This window comes from Scyliorhinus torazame, chromosome 24, assembly GCF_047496885.1.
Source record: "Scyliorhinus torazame isolate Kashiwa2021f chromosome 24, sScyTor2.1, whole genome shotgun sequence".
Classification (NCBI taxonomy): domain Eukaryota; kingdom Metazoa; phylum Chordata; class Chondrichthyes; order Carcharhiniformes; family Scyliorhinidae; genus Scyliorhinus; species Scyliorhinus torazame.
In genome coordinates this window covers 48,100,462-48,112,117 of record NC_092730.1, presented here as the reverse complement: position 1 = coordinate 48,112,117, position 11,656 = coordinate 48,100,462, and the positions used below count along the sequence as shown (strand labels likewise).

Sequence of the window (11,656 nt, the reverse complement as noted above, 5' to 3'; positions counted from 1 at the left end):
AAATTGCCCTTAGTGTCCATAAGGGTTGGGAGGGGTTATTGGGTTGCGGGGATAAGGTGGAAGTGAGGGATTAATGTGGGTCGGTGCAGACTCGATGGGCCGAATGGCCTCCTTCTGCACTGTATGTTCTATGTAATCTATGTAATCACACAGAGAGGCCCTGTTTGTAAATGTATATCCTGCTGTGTAACCGTGCTCTCTGATGTGTAACTGAGCTCTCAGCTGTGTAACTGAGCTCTCTGCTGTGTGACTGTTCTCTCTGTCGTGGAACAATGACTCTGCCGGTGACAGATCTGCACTGCACTGCACTAATTGGAGGGCTGTGACCAGTGGTGTTCCACAGGGATCAGTGCTGGGACCTTTGCTCTTTGTAGTATATATAAATGATTTGGAGGAAAATGTAACTGGTCTGTTTAGTAAGTTTGCAGACGACACAAAGGTTGGTGGAATTGTGGATAGCGATGAAGAATGTCAGAGGATACAGCAGGATTTAGATTGTTTGGAGACTTGGACGGAGAGATGGCAGATGGAGTTTAATCCGGACAAATGTGAGGTAATGCATTTTGGAAGGTCTAATGCAGGTAGGGAATATACAGTGAATGGTAGAACCCTCAAGAGTATTGAAAGTCAAAGAGATCTAGGAGTACAGGTCTACAGGTCATTGAAAGGGGCAACACAGGTGGAGAAGGTAGTCAAGAAGCCATACGGCATGCTTGCCTTCATTGGCCGGGGCATTGAGTATAAGAATTGGCAAGTCATGTTGCAGCTGTATAGAACGTTAGTTAGGCCACACTTGGAGTATAGTGTTCAATTCTGGTCGCCACACTACCAGAAAGATGTGGAGGCTTTAGTGATGGTGCAGAAGAGATTTACAAGAATGTTGCCTGGTATGGAGGGCATTAGCTATGAGGAGCGGTTGAATAAACTCGGTTTGTTCTCACTGGAACGAAGGAGGTTGAGGGGAGACCTGATAGAGGTCTATAAAATTATGAGGGGCACAGACAGAGTGGATAGTCAGAGGCTTTTCCCCAGTGTAGAGGGGTCAATTACTATGTTTAAGGTGAGAGGGGCAAGTTTTTTACGCAGAGGGTAGTGGGTGCCTGGTACTCGCTCCCGGAGGAGGTGGTGGAAGCAGGGACGATAGTGACATTTAAGGGGCATCTTGACAAATACATGAATAGGATGGGAATAGAGGGATACGGACCCAAGAAGTGTAGAAGACTCTTGTTTAGCCGGGCAGCATGGTCGGCACGGGTTTAGAGGGCCGAAGGGCATGTTCCTGTGCTGTACATTTCTTTGTTCTTTGGTTGTGTCAAATCATTCCCTGTTGTGTAAATGTGTTCCCGGTTGTGGAAATCGATCCGTCTGAAGCAGAACCTTTCTGCGCCATTACAGAGACGAAATTTCAATCCCAGATTTATTCAATCTTGTCAGCAAGGGTTAGTTCACACCCCTGGATTCCCAGTCAAGCGACATAACCTTGTGTTTTTGTTATGAAGACAGTTAATTCAGCATGAATATTTTAAGATGCTAATATGGAAACGCCCAACATGGGGCTCGAACCCACGACCCTGAAATTAAGAGTACCATGCTCTACCGACTGAGCTAGCCGGGATGGTGCTGCACTATCTATTAAACCTCTTCTTGCAGAGTAGCGGAGGTGCTCATTCGGAGGGTCAGTGTTGACTCGTTGGGTCGAATGGCCTCCTTCTGCGCTGGACATTTTACGATTCGATGATACAAGGAGGTTGATGCGGTGGAGTCCTTCTGCCATACTGCCCACTCCTGACACCAGGTAGAAATGCTGCTCTCTCAATGACTGGCGACCAAGGTCTTGTAATAAAAAATAATTAAATTAATAATTGAGCAGCCCCTCCTGGCTTGTGCTCTGACCGCGATCCGGGGAGAACTGCTCGAATACAGACACGTGATCATGTTACTTGCCTCATCAGGTCATCACGTGACCATTCGGCCTGTACAGGTCTCCTTCTGTGCCGTAATTTCTAGATTCCATCATTTTTATTTTCTTCCAGACTGGGAAGTGTGGTCCTGTTCCATTTGAATTTCTAATATATTTCCAATGTAACTGATGTTGTTACACAAACTATTAAATCAGTGGAATTGTGCGTTTAGGGAGTTGAGATTTTCGAGTCTCTCAAGGCTTCTCTCCAAATCCAATGGCCATTTTCCACGAAGTATCAACCCCTCCTCACATAAACACTATTAGAACATAGACAAATACAGCACAGAACAGGCCCTTCGGCCCACGATGTTGTGCCGAACCTTTTTCCGAGATTAATCATAGATTATACAGTGCAGAACGAGGCCATTCGGCCCACCGTGTCTGCACCGGCCGACTATTGGTCGCTTGAATGGAATAACTTCCTGGAGTGATTCCAGGCTGGTTTTAGAATGTATTCCATCGACCAAATAACTAATGAATGACACATTGAACGCAGCTGCGATGGCCGAGTGGTTAAGGCGTTGGACTTGAAATCATATGGGGTTTCCCCGCGCAGGTTCGAATCCTGCTCGCAGCGACTGTGATTCGAAATGTTTGTTCAACTCGCCGCACAAGCCGCTGACTCGAAAATTAATACGTTTTCCGATGGTTTGTAAATAAGCTGCGTGAACGTTAATCAAGTTCAGTCAGTTATTAACATTTTTTTTGGGGGGGGACTGAACGAAATATTCAGATGAATAAGGAACTCACACCCAAAACAGTAATCAGTAAATAATAATATGTCCTGCAACGTTCGGAAGGAGAAGCAGTAACGGCAGCGAATGGAAACGTGGTTTGGTTTCATTCAGCTGAATGTATTTCTGGGTAAAAAGATCGTGGCAGAAATGGAACATTTTTAAACAATATTTTCTTGTTCCCTTTCCTTTGTCTCTCTATCTGTTTCTTTGTTTCTTTCTCTCTCCCTCACTCACTGTTTTTGTGCTTCTCCGGGGACTGATTGGATACAGCGAAATTCAGCCCCATCTCATTCCAACTCTTTTGGACCAACACGTCCTGGTGATGGACGGTCCTGAATCAGTGGAAGAATCGACAAACTATTCCATTCTTGGCTCTGTGAGAAGTTCCATTCCTGGTTGTGAGGTGGCTCTGAGATAAAGGGATCGAGAGAGAAAGAGGTGACTGCAGTCTGACTCTTACTCTGAAAACCAGTTAGTGCGCCCTTGTACAAAGTGGATGTGTCTGAGAACAGGAGGAAAGCAGATCATGGGTCTGTGATTGATTTTATAGAGCAGGACCTTGAAAAGTGATGCAATCTTCTAACCAGTCAGCGCCTGTCTGAGAACTGGCAAGGAATTAAGGCTGTTATTGAAACGGTTGATCTTGAATTAGTTTAGGCAAACCGATTATTTATGAGGTGTTGGTATATTGTTTTCAGAGACACTGTCATACTTTCTTAAAATATGATTTGTGCTTGTTTTTGTTTTGTTCAATAATTTGGGGAATCTATTTGGAGCGGGTGCAGTTGGTTAATATCTGTGCCGCTTGCTTGTCCAGCTGCCCGTGCAGCAGCAGCTCCATTCCTGTCGAGATCTGTGGACACAAACAGGATATCCAAACTATTGCGCACTGCTGCCATCTCCTGGTTGAACGCGAATTGTACAACACGGTAACGCTGTATTCGTAACACATTTCAATTGGAGCAAAAGAATATTAACATGGTTAAATATTATCATTGTAGTAATCATCTTGAAATCCCCAGATATCTGATTTCTGACTGAGCTGCCCAGCTCTACCCGACCTATGGGAATATGAAAGATTCCCATTACAGCCATATTGGTTACAAGAATATCGAATCCCTGAATGAATACATTCACCCGCTTCATTGTTTGTGTATTCGTTCTATAAATACAGAGGGGGCAACATTGCCCAGGGACAGGTGGTGGTATAGTGGTGACTGTCCCAGCATTTGACCCAGATTCAGTTCCTGCCCATCACAGTGGTGAATTATTTCATTAGATACCGCAGGTCAGGACAGAAAAGGAGTGGACACTCCTCAAATAAAATTCACCAATTGTTTTCATCATCCATGGGTTCCTTATGTAATAACCAGCATCAATTTGTTTTGAGTGGAAACTTAGTTTAAATAAACGAACAATCTTCAACATTAATAACTAAGTTCTCAGTCTGCAACAATAGTAAGTAGGTGGGTTAAACGGGTCAAAAATACGAGCCACGCAAAGTTCCGTTTACAAAATGAGCTTAAAACACTCCTAGTGGCTGAATAAATTAATCACTAAGTAAGTTACAAAATTAATACCAGTAAAAAGTTATTACTGAAACAGGAAGAAAAGGACAGCATCAGGGCACAAGGACAAGGTAATGTCTCAGACCAGAGTAAGAGTCCAATGTAATGACACACAGAACATCATAAATATATTGCATAAATACATTTATTGTGGACTGGTGCCATCTCCTGGCTGATCGGGAGCCGTGTGACACAGACACTTTCATTCAGGAGCGTTTTAAATTGGAGTGAAATGCACACAAACAACACGAATTTCTTTCTGCTCACTGTGCCAGTTATAGTGATCTGTATTAAACAGCAGGAGCGGGATCCGCAGTCTTCACCTTGTTTTAAAATAATTTAGAGTACCCAATTAATTTTTCCCAATTAAGGGGCAATTTAGCGTGGCCAATCCACCTAGCTTGCACATCTTTGGATTCTGGGGGCGAAACCCACGCAAACACGGGAGAATGTGCAAACTTCACACGGACAGTGACCCAGAGCCGGGATCGAATCTGGTACCTCGGCGCCGTGAGGCAGTAGTGCTGACCACTGTGCCGCCATGCTGCCCTCGCAGTTTCGTTGTTGAAATAAAATCAAAAGAAACAATTTTTGTCCCTTGCTTTTCGTACTGGGATCATTGGGTAAATTGGGTTATTTTTGGTTTGTTGGCCTCCACTGCGAACAGAATAAAACACATACGGGACCAGTCTTTGCCGTTGCTGAGTAAGCACTGTGCAATGGTCACTATGAACGATTCTGTCATGAAGCTGCTCCTCAAGTATTCTCTTTCTCAATCTGCTGAAGGCTGAGCTGACACGTTGGAGGTGAGGGCGAATCCTGTCTGCTGGATCTGCCTTTTTCCAGTGGTGGCTTCCGGTCATGGAAAACGGTCCACATTTTCCACGATCTCGCCATTTTATTCTGTGTGCCATTTCTATGTGAGTGTTGACAACATAATTCAGCTCTTGGTATTCAGCATGATTCAGGGACAGCACGGTAGAATAGTGGTTAGCACTGTGGCTTCACAGCGCCGGGTCTCATGTTCGATTCCCACTTGGATCACTGTCTGTGTTCTCCCTGTGTCTGCGTGTGTTCCCTCCGGGTCTCCGGTTTCCTACCACACTCCAAAGATGTGCAGTTTAGGTGGATTGGCCATGCTAAATTACCCTTAGGTTAGATGGGGTTGCTGGGATACGGGGAAAGGGTGGACGCGTGGGCTTCAGTGGGGTGCTATTTGAAGAGCCGGTGTAGATTCCATGGTACGAATGGCCACCTCTGCACTGTAAATTCTATGATTCTATATTCCCTTAAAAAATGCATCATGAATGAATGAATGAAAATCGCTTATTGTCACAAGTAGGCTTCAAATGAAGTTACTGTGAAAAGCCCCTAGTCGCCACATTCCTGCTCCTGTTCGGGGAGGCTGGTACGGGAATTGAACCGTGCTGCCTTGGTCTGCTTTAAAAGCCAGCGATTTACCCCAGTGTGCTAAACCAGCCCTTGTCTGGTTTTTAGTCTAAACCAGTCATCTCACACGTCTCCAGACTGAAAATCATCTTTCGTCGTTTGAAGTTCTAGACTGTCCACGTATCAGTTCAGAACATTTCCAAGTTTGTACCATCATCAAACTTTGAAACTGTTCCCTCTACACCATGATCTAGCACATTGTTATATACCAGGGAAAGCAAATATTCCAGTAGGAACCCATGTCGAACACTACAAACCTTCTTCCAGTCCGAAAACTCTCTACTGGCCATTATATTCTGTTTGTGATTATTCAACCACATTTATATCCATATTGCTACTGTCCCTTTTATTCCAGGAGGTCCACATTTCGCTAATTCTGTGCAGTTTTGGTTTCCTTCTTTAGGTAAATACGGTTCAGAGGAGGTTTCCTCGATTGGTCCAGGAATGAGCGGGTTTTCTAATGAGGAAAGGTTAGACAGACTGCACTTGTTTCCAATGGAGATGTGAAGAGTGACAGTTGATTTGATTGAAGTACATCAGATCTTGAATGGTCTTGGCAAGGTGGACGTGGAAAGGATGTCACTGCTTGTGGGTGAGACCAGAACTACTGGGCAGTTAAAAACAAGGATGTCGCCCTTTTCGGATGGAGATGTGGAAATTTCTCACTCTCAGAGAGTTGTGCGACTTTGGAACTCTGCCTCAGAAGGCGGCGGAAGCGGGACATTGATTATTTTTAAGGCGGAGATTCAGCAAATAAATCAAAGGTTTATCGGGGTTACATACAAACATTGCATTCAGCCAACTACCTGGATGCGCAAGCGTTCGTTTGTTTTTCTTGATATCTGAGGATAAATTCAGAGTCCTCCACCATGGTGAAACGGTCTTTAAATGTCGCGTTCGTTTCTTCGCGTGTTCTGTACTGACACATTCTCTGGAGCTCAAACTTGCTCCCGATTTCAGTCAATGACAACACATGGATCGCACTGATTAAAAATAAACAGGGCTCGTCCGGGATTTGAACCCGGGACCTCTCGCATTTTACCGTTAACGGAAATCCCTAAGCGAGAATCATACCCCTAGACCAACGAGCCAACCGACAGGCAAACGTCACTCAAACCAGCTTATCATTGCGTCCCGACGCCTATCGTATCAGCTCAATGCGCTTTTTAATTTCTGTTCAATTTTGTTTCGTTGTTGAAATCAAATCAAAAGAAACAATTTTTGTCCCTTGCTTTTCGTACTGGGATCATTGGGTAAATTGGGTTATTTTTGGTTTGTTGGCCTCCACTGCGAACAGAATAAAACACATACGGGACCAGTCTTTGCCGTTGCTGAGTAAGCACTGTGCAATGGTCACTCCGAACGATTCTGTCATGAAGCTGCTCTTCAAGTATTCTCTTTCTCAATCTGCTGAAGGCTGAGCTGACACATTGGAGGTGAGGGCGAATCCTATCTGCTGGATCTGCTTTTTTCCAGTGGTGGCTTCCGGTCATGGAAAACGGTCCACATTTTCCACGATCTCGCCATTTTATTCTGTGTGCCATTTCTATGTGAGTGTTGACAACATAATTCAGCTCTTGGTATTCACCATGATTCAGTCAGTGGTGGTCTGTGGAAAGTAGGAGTCAGTCTGTGGAGCTCTGTCTCCCATAGTCTTGACGTTCAGAGTGACCATTACACAGTCATTGTGGCGACAAGGTCCCCTTTGCACATTGAGGATTCGCACCATCCGGTTATTTGACACTACCACCCTGCTAAGTGCGATCAATTTTGAAATACAATTGCTGCATATTTCAGTCCCTGACACTATATGGCAGAGTCAGATTCATTCCATATTTGTAATATACCAATCATTCTTCGGCTTGTTACAGATCTTCTGCAACAATCTGTCTTTGGGATTCAGTTAAATCGCTTTGCGAGAGTCTCTGGGACTGTATGAGAGTCTGTCATTCATTTAATATCTTTCATACTCTGAAAATCTGTGTGAAGGTGGAACTAAATCTGTAATGATCAATCTCTAATATTGTTATTGAGTGGATAAAATCATTATGTTGTTTGCCAGTTTCCGTTAAAACGTCTGCATATCAGAATCATGACAAGACTTTCAGTGGCAGTGGGCATGCGCGTGTGTTGGGGGAGATGCATATAGACATTTGGGTGGTGACTGAATCTTTATCTGTCAGTCCCTGCTGTGCACAGTAACAAGTCTGACAACACCAGGTTAAAGTCCAACAGGTGTGTTTCAAACACTAGCTTTCGGAGCACTGCTCGTTCCTCAGGTGAATGAAGAGGTATGTTTCGGAAACATATATATAGGCAAAGTCAAAAATGCAAGACAATGCTTTGAATGCCAGCATTTGCAGGTAATTAAGTCTTTACAGATCTAGAGATGAAATGAAAATCGCTTATTGTCACAAGTAGGTTTCAAATTAAGTTACCGTGAAAAGCCACATTCCGTCGCCTGTTCGGGGAGGCTGATCCAGGAATTGAGCCGTGCTTCTGATCTGACTCGGTCGGCTTTTAAAGCCAGCGATTCAGCCCTGTGCTAAACCAGATAGGGGGTAACCCCAGGTTAAAGGGGTGTGAATTGACTCACACCAGGACAGTTGGTAGGATTTCGCAAGCCCAGGCCAGATGGTGGGGGATAAATGTAATGCGACATGAATCCAAGGTCCCGGTTGAGGCCGTACTCATGTATGCGGAACTTGGCTAGAAGTTTCTGTTCGGCGATTTTCCTTGTCGCGCGTCCTGAAGGCCGCCTTGCAGAACGCTTACCCGGAGATCAGAGGCTCAATGCCCTTGACTGCTGAATTGTTCTCCTACGTGTTCTCTGGTGTGACATGTGAATATTCGATTCATTCTCTATCTGCAGTCTCTATTGCTTTGTGTGGCACAGGTCTCCCTCGGCCAACGAGCCAGCCGCTGATTTGATCTCACTTAAAGCAACTTTTAATTGCGTCCAAAGCCCATCAGTTTCCCCACACAATTATAAATCAGAAATATGAATGAACAATGTGACATTTATCTCTCTGTTCTGGAGCTGACCAGAAGCAGTGATGTCAGTTTGCACCACTCGCCAAGTCGGCCTGTGGATGCGCCTCGCCAATCACGTGGGTAATGTAATTCTGCCAGCCAGTGGGTTCAGTTGGCATTTTAGGAGAAATTCGAAGTCATCATGACTTCATCAGTGACCTCATGGTTAAGGTGTGAGTGATGTTAATCATGATGTGATCAAATGAGTGTCTGTTTCAGTCTTTCCGCGGGGAGTTTTCATGCTGAGGAGAAACATGTTGGACATGGTCTGGGAATGTTTCACTCCGGTCCATTCCCAACATATCCTGCCCTGATGGGATGGGCTTTTCCTTCCAAACGTTGCAGAACACTTTTTTAATATTGATGAATATTGGTTAATCATTTCTCAAGTATTGTTTCATATGTTTAGAGTAGTTTATATAAAAATACTAATTACCAGACGTGATAAAGCTTTACTTTCATTCCCGAAAAAGCCAAATTGGATGAAAACCATCAAAGAGCCCCAATCATTTGTGTGGTCAGTGGTGTGTTTATGGAGCACGAAATGGTTTTCAGAGTAAGAGTAAGACTCGTTCTCTCTCGATCCCTTTATCCCAGAGCCACCTCACAACCAGGAATGGAACTTCGTACAGAGCAAGAATGGAATAGTTTGTCGATTCTTCCACTGATTCACGATCGTCCATCACCAGGACGCATTCGTCCAGAAGAGTTGGGATGAGATGGGGCTGAGTTTGACTGTGTATCCAATCAGTCCCCGGAGAAGCACAAAAACAGTGAGTGAGGGAGAGAGAAGGAAACAAAGAAACAGATAGAGAGACAACGGAAAGAGAACAAGGAAATATTTTTAAAATATGTTCCATTTCTGCCACGATATTTTTACCCAGAAATACATTCAGCTGAATGAAACCAAACCACGTTTCCATTCGCTGCCGTTGCTGCTTCTCCTTCCAAACGTTGCAGGAAACGTTATTATTTATTGATTGTTGCTTTGAGTGTGATCTCCTTATTTATCTGTATATTTCGTTTAGTTTCCAAAAAGGACGTTTTTCCAAAAAATTGCGTTCGATAAATGTTCATACCGTTAACAGACAACCAACCGAAATTCCGATTCATTGTCGAGCTGGCAGCTTCCCGGGGGAGTTGAACAAACATTTCGAATCACAGTCGAATCTGCGGGGGGGAAACCCTATTGGATTTGAAGTCCAATGCCTTGACCATTCGGCCATCACAGCTGCATCATTCAACAGTAATTTGGTCGATAGATTACATTCTAAAACCAGCCTGGAATCACTCCAGGAAGTCATTGCATTCAAGCGATCAAAGGCCCCGGGATTTATGTGAGGAGGGGTTGAATCTTGTGGAAAATAACCATTCGATTTGGAGAGAAGCCTTCAGATATTCGAAAATCTGTGTTCCATTAGAAATTCATGTTTCTTCTCAAATGCAGAAGCACTACACTTCCCAGTCTGGAAGAAAATTAAAATGATGAATCTAGAAATGAGAGCACAGAGGGAGACCAGTGCAGACCGAATGGTCGCGGGATGACGCAACTAAATGATCACGTGTCTGGATTCCGGCAATTCTCCCCGGATCGCGGTCAGAGCACAAGCCAGGAGGAGTAGCTCAATTATGAAATCAATTATTTTTTATTACAACACCTTGGTTGCCAGTCATTCAGAGACGAGCATTTCTACATGGTGTCAGGAGTGGACATTATAGCAGAAGCATTTGAGCGCATCAACCTCCTTGCATCATAGAATCGTAGAAGGCCATTCGGCCCAACACGTCATCACATAACGTCCGAATGAGCACCACAGCCACTCTCCACAAGAAGAGGTTTAATGGGCAATGCAGTACCAGCTCGGCTAGCTCAGTCGGTAGAGCATGGAACTCTTAATCCCAGGGTCGTGGTTTCGAGCCCATGTTGGGCGCTTCCTTACTGTTATCGGAAAAGATTGAAGAATGAACTGTCTTCACAACAAGAACGCAAGGTTATGTCGCTGGACTGCGAATTCAGAGGTCTGAACTAACCCTTGGTGACAAGCTTTAATAAATCTGGATTTGAAATTTCGTTTCAGTAATAGCTCATAAAGGTTCTGCTTCTAGGCGGATCAATTTCCACAACTGGGAACACGTTTACACAACAGAAGAATGATTTGACACAACCACAGTGAAGATCTGTCACCGACAGAGAGAGCAAGGTTGCAGAGCAGGAAACATTTACAAACAGGGCCTCTCTGTGTGCAGCAGAAAACACATTTTCCTAAATAAACAGTTTCTCCATCTCGGCACCTTTTCTGTGTCATTGTGTGTGTGTCCTGATAGTCTCTTCCTGCATTTCTGTGTGCCTTTCTCTGTCTGTCACAGCCGTGATGATGTTACGGATTAATCTCACTTTTCCCAAACAGTAACTGTGATTGATAAATACAGAAAGATTTTCACACTGACATTCAGTACCAATGTCTGATAGAGACTGAATTCCACTCTCACAAAAAGTACCAGACATTGACTCATATTGAAGGAATCCTGCTCTCACAACCTGTTCCAGAGATTGAGGTGCAGAGTGTTCCCTCCACTCGCGAACACTACCTGTGATTTACAGATACAGAACAAATCTCAGTCAGGTGAGTAGCAGAGTTTGATGGGTACGACATGTATTCCACAATCACCTTCTCTGCGCTAGATAATCAGATGCAGTCGGCATACGGTGTCTGTGTTGCTTTAACAAGAGTTTTACACAAGAACCGGAACACATTTACACAATATCAGGGTATAAGACGTAGGAGCAGAAGTAGACCATTCAGCCCATCGAACATTCCTGCAGGATGTTTGAGGTGAGGGATGCCGTTAGTGTCCCTGCTGATTTTACCTGCAGGAAGTGCTGCCATCTCCAGCTCCTCCAAGAC

The 11,656-nt window shown here is 44.3% G+C and overlaps 4 non-coding genes across 4 annotated transcripts; 2 read left to right on the top strand and 2 right to left on the bottom strand.

Annotated features, from left to right (window-relative positions):
- Positions 1-1,542: 1,542 nt before the first annotated feature.
- On the bottom strand, positions 1,543-1,615 carry trnak-cuu (transfer RNA lysine (anticodon CUU)). Its single transcript has one exon. It is a non-coding gene; the product is annotated as a tRNA-Lys (tRNA).
- Positions 1,616-2,458: 843 nt separating this feature from the next.
- Positions 2,459-2,540, top strand: trnas-uga (transfer RNA serine (anticodon UGA)). The gene has a single exon. It is a non-coding gene; the product is annotated as a tRNA-Ser (tRNA).
- A 4,177-nt stretch (positions 2,541-6,717) lies between these two features.
- trnap-agg (transfer RNA proline (anticodon AGG)) lies at positions 6,718-6,808 on the bottom strand. The gene is given in 2 exon segments: positions 6,718-6,753; positions 6,773-6,808. It is a non-coding gene; the product is annotated as a tRNA-Pro (tRNA).
- Positions 6,809-10,609: 3,801 nt separating this feature from the next.
- Positions 10,610-10,681, top strand: trnak-cuu (transfer RNA lysine (anticodon CUU)). The gene has a single exon. It is a non-coding gene; the product is annotated as a tRNA-Lys (tRNA).
- Positions 10,682-11,656: the final 975 nt, after the last annotated feature.